At 41.9% G+C, this 15679-nt stretch overlaps 1 protein-coding gene across 8 annotated transcripts in view; it reads right to left on the bottom strand.

Moving 5' to 3' along the window:
- The window catches only part of NLGN1 (neuroligin 1), a 966435-nt gene that overhangs the window by 672147 nt on the left and 278609 nt on the right, over window positions 1–15679 (bottom strand). For 3 of the 8 annotated variants that reach the window (XM_083177738.1, XM_083177737.1, XM_083177731.1), the window contains exon 1: window positions 11798–12277. The exons of 4 other annotated variants lie outside the window; for them this stretch is intronic. The gene's annotated coding sequence lies outside the window, so the exon portion shown is untranslated. Of the gene's footprint in view, window positions 1–10254; window positions 10273–11797; window positions 12278–15679 lie in introns of those variants that run through there. One more of the 8 variants, XM_083177735.1, reaches the window with a different exon arrangement.

Genomic DNA, 15679 nt, shown 5'->3' on the forward strand with positions numbered 1-15679 from the left:
TAATAAATAGTATCCCATCCGAAACAGAACTCCCATCTTAGTAAATTTTCCCCTTATTGTCTACACTGGGAGTTATTCAATTCGGCCAGCGAGGGGGGGTTAAACAGCAGGGATCGGCGAAAACAAGCGACCCTCGACGTTTAACCCTAGTGCCAGCCACTCACCGTATTCAATGTTCCAGGGGAACCCTCGCTGTCAGATGAAGGCGAGGATTCCCCCAAACAGCAAGGCTCGCAGCTAATGCAGGGAGCCCGCTACACTTAGCCAAGAGCCTTGCTGTTTTGGCAGCTGCACATGCTGTTTCCATGCTGCTGAAAAAAAACGGCGAAGTTGAAAAGGCATGTGCAGGGTGTCAGGTGAATACTGACCGTGCAAGCTGTGACAGTCAACACGGCTCTCTGACACATCTCGCAAAAACCATTGAATATACCCCATTGTGGAAAAACAAACATACTACATACATCAATAGTTAATATCATATATATATATATATATATATATATATATTATTTCTAGAAGGAGATTTTTGGTATCTGTCCCTTTTTCTCTCTTCATGCTTTACCAAAATCGATAAATGAGGTACCAATTTAAAGATTAAGTCCTCTACTTCTAACGAATTGTTAATTTAGAATTGTACATTGAATTGTTTATTTAAAAATCAAAGTTAAACCAGGGCCGTAACTAGGGGGGGCTAGGGGGTCACGCGCACCGGGAGCTGGAGGCGGGGGGCGCTAGTGTGAGCAGCGGCAGCAGCGGGGGGCGCTAGTGTGAGCAGCGGCAGCAGCGGGGAGCTAGCGCCACAGACATAGATCTATGTCTGCAGCTCCGCGGCCACTTCAAAGATGGCTGCCGCCGTGAAGAAGATAGACACTAGAGGTGGGCTTCACCTCTGGTGTCTGTGATGAATGGACCTGCCCTGCCTGTCTCCTCAATGGCACCATGGGGGAAATTATATCTCCCTCCCCCTGCAGCAGAGCCGTGGAGGAACTGCAGATCTCTTCCTCCAAATCCTCTTGCGCGCTGCTCAGCCAGAGCCTCACGGGTGCACAGTCTGGATTCCTTCTGCAGCAGGCACCCCCTTCGCCCTGTCCCTGGATCCACTGGCTACCTGGACACCCTGCAGCTCCCCCCACAATTGGTGAGTGCCCAGGGATTGACCCCCCTGTACCCCCTTCCCCCATGTGTGAAACCTTGTCCCCTGTTACCCCCTTCCTCTGTGTCTGTGACCCTATCTTCCCCAATTTCCCTGTTGTCTGATCCCCTCTTCCCCTTATGTGTGTGTGTGTGTGTGACACCTTTTACCCAAATAAAAATGTGTAATGGGCATTACGGTGTGTGGTATAAATTGTAATGGGCATTACGGCATGTGATATTATGTGTAGTGGGCATTACGGTCAGTGGCATTATGTGTAATGGGCATTACAGCATGTAATATTATGTGTAATGGGCATTGCAGTGTGTAATATTATGCGTAATGGGCATTAGCATGTGTGGCATATGTAATGAGCATTATGGTGTGTGCCATTATGTATAATAGGCATCACAGTGTTTGGTATAATGTGTAATGGGCATTACACATTATACCCCCGCTGGCTGCACACAGGTATGTTGGCAGCGGGGTCCAGGGGGGGGGGGTCCAGGGGCGCCGAAAATCCTAGTTTCGGCCCTGGTTAAACATTGACTTTTGGACCAAGACTTCTTTCCCTGGATGCGTCCATGCGGCACAGCTAAGATGATCAGTTGTGCTAGGCTACTCAAAATGGCTACAAATGAACCGGTTCTTCTTTCATCATACTACAAACCACCAATCTCGCTATAAAATTAATTGTATCTTATTTACATTCAAAATTTTCACACGGGCCACTTAGTATATATTATTTCTAGAAGGTGACTTTTGGTGACAATTACTTTTTCTCCCTTTATAATTAACCAAAATCAATAAATGAGGTACCATTTTAAAGATTAAGACCAATAGCTTGTATTTATTAGTTTATTTCATCTAACTCATGTAATAATATTACATTCACTGATTTCATAACATATTTAAGCAATTATTTACCCCATTTAAACATTCTACTTCTTTGCTTTATATTAGTACACAGGTTCTGTGCGTGTAATATCAGCCCCACCTGCAGTTCACATGGTTTTGCCGTTTGAAAAAAGGTTTTGCATTTGCGATTAACTCTGAATCAGGCTCTTGGTCCTCGGGACCCCACACAGTGCAACTTCTGCAGGTTTCCTCACAGAACTGCAACTGAAAGTCTTACCTCCCCCTGTAGATATTTTGAAATGTAAACTGTGTGGGGTTTCAGTCACCGTTTCCACCTCGCTGGTTCTTTTCAGCGAGGTGGATATTGCGATTGCGGACTCGCTGCATTTGCAGCGAACCTAATCTTTTCGGGGAATCCTCTATGTCCTCTGACGGCAAAGGCCGGCAAGGACGGCGATAGGCCGGCAAGGATGACTTGTTTTCAGCGATCCTTGCCGAAAACAAGCCATCCTCACCGCACAAATCACCTCGCCGGAGGCATTGAATACCACCCTTACGGCCAGATTTATCAAGCTTCAAAAGTGATAAAATGGAGAGTGATAAACAAACAGCTAATCAGTTCCTACCTATTATTTTTCAAACCCAGTCTGTAACATGACAGGTAGGAGCTGATTGGCTGGCTGTTTATCACTCTCCATTTTATCACTTTTTGAAGCTTGATACATCTGGCCCTTAGATATACATCTACACAAATTGTAGGCAGAAAAGTGGTAGGCACCCACCTTTATATCATACTCTGGTGATATCCTATTGCTCCTCATAAAATATTGCCTATTTCCTGATGTTTTTCTGATCAGAAAAAAAAGACCTGTTTTTCACCTGAAAACACACAGCAGTTAGACCTATGCATTTTCACCAGATTTAGCACTTAAAAAATGCCTCAGATGCCACGGCTCGTACTTGCTTATCAGGCTTTAATTAGATAGGCCCAAGCTAGCCTATTACCCACGATCGCAGGCAATAGGATATTGGGCCTTATTCGAGTTCACTCTTTCTGACAAAATCCTTCTTAGATGGACAAAACCATGTGCACTGCAGGTGGGGCAGATGTAACTTGTGCAGATCTAATTCGATTTGGGTGGGGTTTTACTTCAAAGTGAGATCTATATTGCAGTGTAAAAATAAAGCAGTCAGTATTTAACCTGCACAGAATCACAAAAAAATCACCAAATCTATTTCTATCTGCACATGTTACATCTACCCCCCTGCAGTGCACATGGTTTTGTCCATCTAAGAAGGAATTTGTCAGAAAGAGTGAACTTGAATAAGGCCCATTGTCCTTTGTGGTTTACATTATAAGCCTTTCCTCCTTGTCATTTATACAGCTTGAAGTGATTTGTCCTGTCAGAAAATGAGGGACAGAGGGACAGAGTGAGAAAGTTTTGAGGGACAGATGTACTAAGCTCGAAAAGTGATAAAATAGAGAGTAATAGTGTGTAATAGTAATAGTAAAAGTGGCAGCCAATAGGCACCTAAATGCCATGTTACAGGCTGTGTTTGAAAAATGACAGGTAGGTGCTGATTGGTTGGTGGTTCATCACTCTGCATATTATTACTTTTCAAGGTACATCTGCCTTTGTCACTTCCCTGACGATACTAATCGTGACGCTGCACCTGCCCACCAGACTAGATTGTGCACAGGTCACATGCACACTAGCAGATGTGTGCGGCTGATGCTCACTGAATAAGACTCTAGGAATCATGGTGGTTGTGGCAATTGTAATCCTTTAACAAATAAAGAGAAAGACGGATTCAGTTTAGCCTACAACCTGTTACGAGCCCCCTCTGGCAAGTCTGTGTAAATGCAGCTTGACTCCTGTATTTGTTCTGTGTTCAGTTTCACCTGTCATATATTTAGACAATTAGCACTCTGCCTTGTCAGGCTGCGCACCGACAGTTACTTTCCTCATTAAGGGGGCTTGTCCATTCTAGCTGTTCTGATTGGACATTGCTCACTATATTACCCAGCTCTGTGCTGGTTATACGGCTTGTTTCTAGCCATTGCAACAGAGCACGTGCATGCTTCCCTGACCTACCCTTATGCTTATCTTCTGTTCTTAGTCCTTGTCTGCATACCATATCCTACCCAGCCCTGAGTTTGTACCTATCTGGATCCTGTTTCCCAAAGTTTGTTTGACCCTTAATGTGCCTGAGCTGTGTTTGGTCCTGGTTGTCCCAGTTGATACTTGCTCCAATAGAGCTTCTGTTTATGTACCTGTGTTCACCCATTTGTCTGTCTGTATCCAGAACTGCCCCACAATCTGGTCCTGCTCTATGTACTGTCTGTATCTAGGGCTCTGCAATCCGGTCCTGTCACTTGTCTGCCTGTACAATATTGCATTTAGACACTGCCTGGGACTGCACCTCTTATGCCATTGTGGTTCAGTACCCAGTGCTTGGTAATTCCATCCCCAGTGCTGTGGTGCTAGTGTATGCCATCTAGTGCAGTTGTCCCATGGTAGTTGCACATGGTAGTATGCTAAAGTTTGTATTTGTCTTGTGTGTATGGTCTTTCCTTTTGTGTCACAGTCTGACTCCAGTCCTGTGTTTGCCTTGCCCAGCCTCCTGTAGCAGTCTTGTCCCCTCAAAAGTCCCGGGGGCACCGGGGTTGGGTGAACTTTATTTACCCCTTCGAACGTGGCTGTTAGGTAAAGCCTTAGTCTGCAGGAGGCTTCAAGGACTGCTGGGAATGTGCAATAGCGCCACTTATACCACCTTGGTGGCATCACTTACATAACCACTATAGCCAGACTGGAAAGAGGTAAATAAAAGGTATTCAAAGGTTGCAAAAATACGGTTTTAATGACTAAGAGGCCACAGTTGCCAATAATGTATCAAATGCAAACAATAAATAAAATAAACTAGGAAGATGCCCAAGTTGGCATTAACATGTAGCAATACAGCAACCTATGAGAAACCTCTGCAGGAGTTTGGAGCCTAGAGATTTGTAATGAGAGGAAACCAACGTTTGGATGGAAAAACTGGGTAGACCAGAATGATTTGAAGAACCTGGACGTTTTAATTTTATGTAATACCCACAACAGAAGAGCCGAAGGGGAAAATGAAAAAGAAACAGGATGTTTGTCTACTGTATGATAAATAAAATGTACATTCTTCATCCAGACTCTGGAAACAAAAATAGTACTTTGGGAATTCAGAGGACAGGCAAAGAGATCTACCACTGGGAAGTACTCACTTGCAATGATTCCTCTGTTTAAAGTGGAGGGATTAGTGCTGCGTTCTGCGGGCTTGTGTGTGAAACCTCTTATCTATGATCAGCTACAGCCAACAAAGTTTGGGATTAGGCTCTGGCTGCTCATTTTGTCTAGAGATAGGGCTTCATGAGTTTTTGGCTTGAGATCAGGAAAATAACTTTGTAGCTTCATAACAGGAATGCAGCTCATTAATAAACTGAGATACAAATATTTTTCTTATCAGAAAAATGAATGGTACTTATGTAATATCTGGGCTCCCATTTTTCTTATGAGACCGATCCGCTCGCCACGCTTCGGGCACGGTGGCTCGCTGCGCTCGCCACACTATATAAAATCAACTCCATGCGTAGTTGGATAGTAGAGGTATGAAAAAATGGGGTGCATGTAACATGGGAGCCCAGATAATACATAAGTACCAAATGAATATCTTGGGAACAAGATCTGTGTCCCTGGCCCTAGTACGCTGGATAAATGAGGGGTGCTCTACTATAGGCTGCTGCTACTAGTGATTCAACGGATGAAGTGGATGCACTTTCTCTACCGGCTGTCTTCAGGTCACATAATGAAGGACCAGTGGTGTCGGCAATTTGTTTTGTAAGTTCTTAGCATTAGTGTCAGGAGTGACCATATCTGCCTCTAATGCATTCAGGGAAAGCTCTGTATCTGGAGCGGGATGTACTAAAGAAGAAATGCAGTAAAAATCCAGTTTTCAGGGTTTGCCACATTTCTGAGTGCACTAAAACCCCTTCGGTGGGGCTCCATTGCGGAGGGTTACACCAGCTATAGTTGGCATTACCCCACAGAAGCTTATCGGCTTCTCTCCCAGGGCCTTATTTTGGTTCATTCTTTCTGACAAAATCCTTCTTAGATGGACAAAACCATGTGCACTGCAGGGGGGGCAGATGTAACATGTGCAGAGAGAATTAGATTTGGGTAAGTAATTTTGTTTCTGTGCAGGGAAAATACTGACTGCTTTATTTTTACACTGCAATATAGATCTCACTTTGAAGTAAAACCCCACCCAAATCTAATTCTCTCTGCACAAGTAACACCTGCCCCACCTGCAGTGCACATGGTTTTGCCCATCTAAGAAGGATTTTGTCAGAAAGAATGAACCAAAATAAGGCCCCCAGTACTGTTTGAGAAATCTGAAACAGATCCCTCCCAGCATGCCCCACGGCTGCTGGCGTCACATGCTAAGAGGGACTCCCAGATCACAAACCCGGAAGTCCAGGAAAGTGCAGTTGTAACAGTTATCTTTGTAATGTGCATAAGCTTTCATGCTAATTCCTATCACACCCTCATTGATCACTGTGAGTGGAGAAATGTTAGCTCTCTGCTTTTCATGGTGTATGTTTATTTCTGGTATGTGGTGATTTTAAAAAGCAGCTGATCCTGATGCTGATCTAACTAAATGATTGGGCTTTAAAAGATATGTACCGTACCAAATAGCCCAACAGCAGAATGCACATCTTCAGCATGAAATACCTGACACAAGTTTGCTCAGCAAAAAGGTCCAAGTGTACAAGAATCTTCCATGTTGAAAATGAAAACATTCCTGTCACCAAGACGCAATAGAAGCAGTCATTTAATTGGGCTGGCCCAGTATTTGAGAGATTGGAACTTATAAATCCATTTAAGAACGAAGGACATTAACGAGATAATGAGATAATTTGCGGTCAAAGTACAGTAGCTTCACAAGTTCCTAGGGAATTAACAGGCTGAATAATTGTACATAACGCAAAAGAAAAAACATGCTTGCATATTGCAGGGATAACAGGTATGCGCACGTAGATACTGGATAGCACAAATGATTCACAACAAAAATAGAAGCACATACAAAGACTATGATTGTCGAAAAAGGATTTTGACATTTCTAACAATAAGTTTTGCACTTTCGTCTTAATTTCCTCTAGGCCAGTATGGAAAAGATCTGTATATCTGGTATAAACTTTGCTGTGATGTTATTTATAAATGATTCATTATTCCTTATTGCTATGTAACAATGGGGGTTATTCTGATTCACTCGGAAAGGAACAATCTCTCTTTAATGGACAAAACCATGTGCACTGCAGGTGGGGCTGATGTAACATGTGCAGCGAGAGTTATATTTGGGTGGGGGGTGTACTTCAAACTGATATCTACATTGCGGTGTAAAAATAAAGCAGCCAATAATAAAACACCCAAATGTAACTCTCTGCACATGTTACATAAGCCCCACCTGCAGTGCATATGGTTTTGTCCATTATAGAGTGGCCTGATTGTGCCTTTCCGAGTGAATCAGAATAACCCCCAATGTAACAACAGCATAAATGCTAAGGATAGGCTTCTGTTAGCAATGCCATCTATAGATGTTATTGCCCATTGCGTACAAACGATGGGAGGTTTTACTTAACAGAGTACACATGGGGAATGTGGTCAAAACTCTGAAAACAACTTTTGACCTCATTTTGGCCTTAGTAAATCCCACCCTAAGGGAACATTTTGAAGTAACTGACATCCAACTAACCATTGTGTAGCTTTTCTGGAAACTAAAGCTGGCCATACACATGTACACTTGTCCAATTTGGCCACTTTTCTCCCGATTCCAATGGAATGGGCTGAGAAATCGGGATAAAAGTTGCCAAATCCTATGTGTTTGACATTTGATCCGATCCGTGCTTGCACATCTGGCCTCCGACAGGGCACCCTCCCAGCAGTGGGGAATGGAATCGCTTGCAATATATGCAAAAAGACTGCATGCAATATATCGCATGAGATCAGGCCACTCCGGAACGTCCCATGCGGTTCAAGGGAATACTTATGTGACTTCATCCTCCGAGAAGTTGCATTAGTGTATGGTGGCTTTAACCCTTTGAGTGCCAACGTGGCTGTGAGCGATAATCAAAATATCTGCAAAAAATGCCAGCATCACTCACAGCGACTGGTCTTTTAGTTTAGTATTAATAAACACAAATACAGTCAATTCAATTGAAGTTTATTTAAATATTGCAGTAACTGAGACCTGAGAGTCACTTTTGATATGCCTGCAGGCACCACATATTTCGTTGGTCAGCGACCATCAAAAGATGTGGGCGTTTTCCCCTGGCCTGCAAATGGATGTTTATGTAAAACATCCACTCACAGGCCGTGCGAACGAGCACAGCATGCAAATGGGGAGCGGGTGACCAGGCAATCGCAGGATGACGTCTGGTGGACTCGCAAAGCTGCAAATACGCAACCTTGTGAATCCACCAGAATAAGGTCCAAAGGTCATTAACCCACTATTTTATTACATTGGTCTCTGCTGAGAAACTGCCTAATGCTAATTTTCCCCATTTCTGGTCATAAAACGCAATCTGGTCATGTTGGGCCAAATTATCACACTGGCCCTTATTCAGATCTGATCACAGTACAAATTTGTTCTCAAAATGGGCAAAACCATATGCACTGCAGGTGGGGCAGATGTAACATGTACTATATAGAGTTAGAATTGTGTGAATTATTTTGTTTCGGTGCAGGCTGCATTATTTTTACACTGCAATTTAGATTTCAGTTTCAACACACCCCACTCAAATGTAACTCTCTCTCTCTGCACATGTTACATCTACCCCACCTGCAACGCACATGGTTTTGCACATTTTGAGAACAAATTTGTACTGAGATCAGATCTGAATAAGGGCCACTGTGTATAGAGCCAAAACTAGCAGACTGCTATGCCAACATAAAATCAGGGTAACATTATTTTTATCTGTCTTGATTTATATTTCCCAAAACAAAGAAACTTTAATCTATGTACAGTAGTTTGGCCCACTAATTGCATTACCCAAAACCGATAGGCCCAGATCTACCCAAACCAAGGATCTTTCCTACATAGTTCTTTCTATCTACAAAGTTCTTTGTATCTTTACACAAGTCTATAAATACAGTATACTAGCTTATCAAAGATGTTCCATGGAAATATACAGTAAACCACCAAATAAACTGCTTCACAGGGTTCCCCACCATTGTTTTATGAACATGACACTCTACATGTGATGAAATAACAGCTAACATCCATCATTCCTGCCATAGTGCAATGTGTGCTTCAAAATGCAATTACCAATATGGGATCTCTAATCATCTAGAAATCTTAGTCAAACCTCCTGCATGGGAGAACATTCTAACATATAAGATCACACCCCCACCAAATACATTACTAGGCATACCGTACTGTAGAAAATACAATACCGTACATATCTGTTCTATATTCATGAAGTGTTATTTTTTTTATTTGTTTTTATTGTTTTGCAATCTTTAAATTTTAACAAGTCAGACGCTCTACTCGAGATAGACCCAGATAATTAGCATATAAAGGGCATTAAAAATGTAAGTTAAGGATGACAGGAGGTTGCTGGAGTTCAGCTGTAAGAAATATGTTACATTTAAGTCATCCTCTGCAGACACAGAGAAAAGATGCCAATGAATTTTAAGGACTTATTACAATGGCATCCACCTTTTTAAAAATTAATGAAAAGTTCACCTCTTTCAACACATCTTCCAACAATTGTATTTACAGCACAGTCTAGCACAGACACAATGTCCCAGTTTATAGGAGCAGACTTTATGTAACAATGTTGCTTGGAATTTTGAGAGTATAATCTATTCAATGAAGTTTTTAAATAGGTCTAAAAGAAAAAGAAAAAATATAGACAAATTGAATTCATGTTTAATTAAAAAAAAACTATTCTATATTCTATTATAAATGAATAACTATATTCTGATATTTTACAAGGAATGAAATATCAGGAGAATGACGAGGTGGTACTGACCCTTGAAGACTTGGAAAATGTTGTGAGAAAATTGTATACTCCCAATATTATATTCAGTCATAACACAAAGATAGCCATAATAACCTATTGTCTCTTAATGGTCAAAAGCATCAATTTAATGAGAACAGAATATGAGTAAGGAAGTGTTTAATTAGCATAGAAGGTTTGATTGACATAATAGTCTGTGGTTATTACGTACCAGCTTTTTATTGCATAGGACTAAATATCATCCAAACAAAGAACTGAGCTGCTTTTCAATACATCTGTGGCTGGGGATTTTCACTAAAAATAGCTCCTTTTATACACTGGCTCATTTCAATCCATGTAGCACAAAAATCAGTAGCAAAGATTCCTAATTAGTTTTAGGATAAACACATTTTCTTCCCCATTTTATACATAGTCTTCATCCAAAATCCAATCTCTACGGTAAACAATGCAGGACTAAATAAGACCTTTCACAGGGCAGACAGGCAACTAAGCTTTTTTTTTTTTATCTTTTTTTTATGTAAAATAAAATCCGATTAACCTCTTTTTATTGTTATATCTATTTAATCTCCCTCAGCCAAAAAGGAGAGCCCAGTTTTTGTTGTAGCTTCTGTCGGACACATGCAAAATGAAAGCATGCAGAGATTGTTAATAAATCAGTCTGGGAAGATGTAAAAACCCTATTAGTCCGTGTATGCTGCTGTTTTTGTCTTCTTCTTATTTATGTATATATTTATATATTTCTACTATCTTATTTGTTTATTTTTGGAGGGGTGAGCCATGGAATGGTTGCTAATTATAAATGCTAAGCAACACTTGGCTGCAAAACTGGGCCAAAACACCATCTATCCCTACATGCGTATGTCATTTATTTAGAGGATTAAAAAAATAAATTAACAAAAAATATGAAAAAAAAAAATATATAATTTTGTTACAGCTCAATAAATAGACTTTAAATGGAGCATTACAATAGCAAAATTGCTAGCAGTTAACCCTTGCACTGCTTACCCTGGAAGCCTTCAGATTACTGTGGCTCTTCAACAGTTAAACATATCCCATACATAGGTATCACATACATGGATAAAAACCTAGATAGATAGATAGATAGATAGATAGATAGATAGATAGATAGATAGATAGATAGATAGATAGATAGAGTACAGACAAGAGAAGGCTGAATTTACATGCTGCACTATGTAGAAATACTGAGAAACTGAGCCATAACTGGATGTCTTCCCTGGGCCACCAGCTCTAGGACCAGGACATAGAACATTCCCCCCTCCCTAAATAATAATAATAATAAAAAACTCTTTAAAGTTAAGAGGGTATTTCGTTGCTCATCATCCACCCCTTCAGTAACACAATCACCCTTACAGACACCAGCACCCTTCTCCTACACACAGACAGCAGCAGCAGCAGCACCCCTCTCATACACACTGACACCAGCAGCAACCCTCACACACAGACAAGAGCAGCACCACTAACACACATACACATACAAGAACCAGCAGCACCCCTCACATACACAAAAAGCAGCACACCAGCAGCACCCTCACTTACAGACACCAGCAGCACCCCTCTGATACACATAGATACCTGCAGCGCCCCTCTCCCTCTGATACACATAGACATCAGCAGAACCCCTCAGATACACACAGACAGCAGCAGCAACCCCCCCCCCCCCCCCCCCACACACACACACACACATAGCACCCCTCACAGCAGAACCCTCCAGTGAGAAGCAGCAAAGTACTTACCAGGTCTTTTTGCAGCATCCGCTCTGTGCACGTCCCTTCTGCCTCATCCCTGGGTGCTCAGGAAGAAGAATCCCCGCTCTGTCTCCTGCACGATCCGCAGCAGCAGCAGCATCCCACACACACACACACTGCCCCTTTATTCTTCCCAAGGCGATGCTATTATATCTGCTCTGTGCAACTACTCCCTTATAAAACAAAATCCAGGCGGCGAGCAAATGGAATCATATGCAATATGCATGTGTGAGGCAAGGATGATGCCTCATCGCCGCCAGTGCCTTAATCCTAGCGATCCTTTTCTCTCGACGGAATATTGACCTGGGATATCACCACCGGCTCCTGCTTGGGAGATCTCACAGCAGTGCTCAGTGAAGCAGGGATTTTCTTCTTTATCTTGTGGATCCCCTTGGCTCCGCTTTCTAGCACGCCGAGAGCAGCAGAGGAGAGCCCTGTTTTCCTCTAATACAGGTTGGAAGGAACTTTAATGTGCTGGTTGCTCTAAAACTAATGCACACCCGCCCCCAGTGGTGATGAGAGGTACTACAGCTGCTGCTGATGCTACAGCACTGCACAAAGTAGCACATGGATATACTGTATGCACTTTTTTTTTTTTTGCATCTGGGCAGCTACAGTAACTGATCATCAATATAGACACTAGTGAAAAATTCATATTGATATAAATGGGATAGCAGGCAATACCCCTGCTTCATAGATGTGCGCTATTATGAGATAAATATAAATCAAATTGCATAGCAGGGCCTACTCAATATTACTTATGGATCAGAAACTGTAAATTAAAATACCTGTAGAAAAACATATACATTTCATTTAAAATATCCCTAGATATTAATTCAATAAGAAATCACTTTTAGTGGATCCTGGGCCATGCCTTTAGTATCATATCCAATTGGCCATGAGATATTTGCACCAAAATGAACGGGGTTTTTTCGCGTCTAATTTCTGATTACAGCGGCCATGCATGCTCCCAATTCTTCCGCTATCCAATTGAAATACATTCATAGGGATCAGTTATTTTCTGCATTATAGATATAAATTCATTTGGTCCTATTGGAGAAAAAGGGCTTTAAAAATGCAGTTACTTCAGGTTGAGTATCCCTTATCCAAATATCCATTATCCCAGTGGTTCCCAAACTGTGTGCCGTGGCTCCCTGGGGTGCCTCGGGACACATGCAGGGGTGCCCTGGGTTGGTAGTCCAGGACCAACTCAAATTATTAATGGTTAATTATTTATAAGCAAAAGCAATGCTGGTGGCTGCCATTAATAAAATGTGTACAAACAGAAGCAAATCCTGTCCTTTACCACATACCTGACCCAAAGAATCACATATAAACCCAATCTAATAAATTTATTTTTGGCCTAGGGGTGCCGTGAAAAAATTTTGATACTCTAGGGTGCCGTGATTCAAAAAAGTTTGGGAACCCCTGCATTATCCAAATTGTTACGAAAACCATAGATTCCAAACTGTACTTTTTTTTTGCTAAACCTACTGGGGACTTCTGTAACTGGCACTACTGGGGACATGATATGTAACTGGAACTACTGGGACATGATATGTAACTGACACTAGTGGGGAAATTATATGTAACTGGCACTACTAGGGAAATTATATGTAACTGGCACTACTGGGGACATGATATGTAACTGGCACTACTGGGGAAATGATATGTAACTGGCACTACTGGGGACATGGTATGTAACTGGCACTACTGGGAAAATGATATGTAACTGGCACTACTGGGGACATGATATGTAACTGGCACTACTGGGGACATGATATGTAACTGGCACTACTGGGAAAATGATATGTAACTGGCACTACTGAGGACATGATATGTAACTGACACTACTGGGGACATGATATTTAACTGGCACTACTGGAGAAATTACATGTAACTGGCACTAAATATGTGCAAGAAAATGATTGCTTGGCATTCAAATTAAGTTGAGATAGCACACAAACTTTGTTTCATGTTTTAAGACCTTGTTTCATGCAGAAATAACGGTACTTATGTATTATCTGGGCTCCCATGTTAAATGCACCCCATTTTTTCATACCCCTACTATCCAACTACGCATGGAGTTGATTTTATATAGTGTGGCGAGCGCAGCGAGCCACCGTGCCCGAAGCGCGGCGAGCGCAGCGAGCCCCGCGAGGGGACGCGGTCTCATAAGAAAAACGGGAGCCCAGATATTACATAAGTACCGAAATAACATATATTTTTGTGTATTTCATGTGTTTGATGGGTTTATACAACAGAAATGTAAGATACCTCAAGATATCTCATTGAAATATAAAAATATTACGAAATACGGACTAATCTATTATCCAAAAGTGTTCTGGTCCCGAGCATTTTGGATAAGGGATACTCAACCTGTATTATTATTATTATTATTATTATTATTATTATTATTATTATTTTTATTATTGTCCCAAATAAAAAATATTAGAACTAATTGCTGTAACTTTGCTTATTTTTCTGTTTTTGTTTTATAACAGTTAAAAACTGCTTAAAAATATGATTAAAAAAAGCTATTTAAGCTTGTAAAAAACTCTACTTATGTTTAGGGGTGCATAAAAACCATGCAAGATGATTTTATGTCATTAAAAACTATTTTAAATGATTATTTATAAACACATGTAACTCCCACCTATCCTATCCATACAACACTCCTATACTGAGGTGTAGCTTGGAGCCATGGTGCTCAGAACATGCCTGCATTACCCCCCCCCCCCCCTCCCCCCCTAGATTTGCTAAAGTAAGTGATCTATAGCATAAAGGCATAAAGTACCTTCCAATTTTATGACAATGGAAATCGTGATTTTTGCATTCACCCAAAAAGGGGGCATGGTATCAAGACTGAGGCATGGCTTCATAGGAAACACCAATGTCTGCATCTCATTTCCATCACACTGGGAGTATGCCCAGCACTCCATGAGCTGTTGTATGCCCCAAACCTCTCCACTGAATATACACATTGCATATCCATTAAGTCACTGCTTTTTTTTTCTAAGCAGAGCAGAGGTTAAGGGTGGGATGTACCAAGCAACTGCACACATCACAAAGACATTAATCATTTGTGTACTAACATATGCGATTAGTATTGCAATGAGCAGCTCTTTCTGCCCTTTGCGAAGCAGCCGGCAGGGGTTAGTGGGTCCCCGCGACTCTCCCCTTTCTCCTTACTGGTCCGGGATGCACAACAGCAGGCTGCCCGAACATAGGGTGAGGGGGCCGGCACAGGCAGGCGGGATTTGGTGCAGGGCAGCGGGAGTCACGAAAAGATGCCCATAGGCCGCAGCAAAGCCCTGGTGGTGGGGCATTGGTGCATCTGAAAATGCGGTGAAAACACAGATAATGAGTTTTTACCACATTTTCAGTCTAGAACATCCTGCCATGAGAGCGAACCTCCCACTGCGGCCTGTGGGTGGGACGGCAGGACAGTGGCCAAAATACGGGACTGTCACACCAAAATCAGGATGTTTGAGAGGCATGGATATAAAAGGGAAGGCATAGTGTTTGTTATGTCACAGATAAACAAATCAAGCCTAATTTGCAGGGGGGCTCTAAGATAGGTGTTCAGATATGTGCCTGTCCCCAACTTTAATTCAGCTGTGTTTGGCCCCACCTCCCTAAAGTAAGGACTGGTCCCATTGGGGATATCTCTGACTCTCCACTGGGCATTTCTGAAAAAAACTGACTGCTGTCTGTGTATGTCACTGTCACTGAAAGGCTAGGCCAGGATCACTGCTACTTTTTGGTGATACACACTGACAGCCAATTCCAAACAGATAGCAAAAAAAACACTGCAGATGGCCACAATTTCCCATGTTGTGGGAGAAAAACATTGTATACTATATGCCC

Source organism: Crinia signifera, chromosome 3, assembly GCF_055691185.1.
Source record: "Crinia signifera chromosome 3, ASM5569118v1, whole genome shotgun sequence".
In the NCBI taxonomy this organism is placed as follows: domain Eukaryota; kingdom Metazoa; phylum Chordata; class Amphibia; order Anura; family Myobatrachidae; genus Crinia; species Crinia signifera.